We start from the raw sequence: 673 nt of genomic DNA, 5'->3' as shown, positions 1-673 counted from the left end.
CAGGACCAGAATGATTATCCTAAAACACAACTCTTAGGTTACTTCCCTGCTCAAAAGCCTTGCCTGGCTCCCAAGTTCTAGAGAGGAGGGTCCACATTTCTTAACTCTGATCCCTGTCTACACCTCAGCCCACTTCCCTTCTCTCACACTCCAGCCCAAAGACGCGGTTCCCTGGGCGTGTTCTGTCCCCCCAGCTTCTGCTCACACGCTTCCCATTTCGTCCCTCTCAGCCTATTTAACTGCTCTCCACTCTTCGATATGCAGACGCAGCGCTGCTTCTGTCAGGAGGCCACACAGGATTTCGCTTCTTTCTCCATGTACTTCCCCTGGGTGTTACCTGACACGCGGGTTGTGTGAACTCATGTACTTCCTCCTGCCCCTCAGGGACTCTATCACGGGAGTGGCTGCCTAGGACGTCCGTGTCTCAGTTCTTATGCTGAGAACGTCCCTCACAGGCAACCAGTGTCTGTTGGATTGGATTGAATATGGTTATCTGAAATGGGCCAGATTACTTTTTAAAAAACATATTTTTCATCTCTTGTTGGGACGGGGTGCTGGCAGAGAAAAAGGAAATCTGAGCTGAGTTGGCTTCTCTGTAAGGAAATACGACGTGACCATTCTTTTTTGCAAGTTCCCCCGTTTTCTGTTATCTGCTGTTTTTCACTCTTGGACT

The sequence above is a fragment of the Myotis davidii genome, unplaced genomic scaffold (genome assembly GCF_000327345.1).
Source record: "Myotis davidii unplaced genomic scaffold, ASM32734v1 scaffold221, whole genome shotgun sequence".
Lineage (NCBI taxonomy): Eukaryota > Metazoa > Chordata > Mammalia > Chiroptera > Vespertilionidae > Myotis > Myotis davidii.
Note: the sequence above shows the minus strand (reverse complement) of the source record.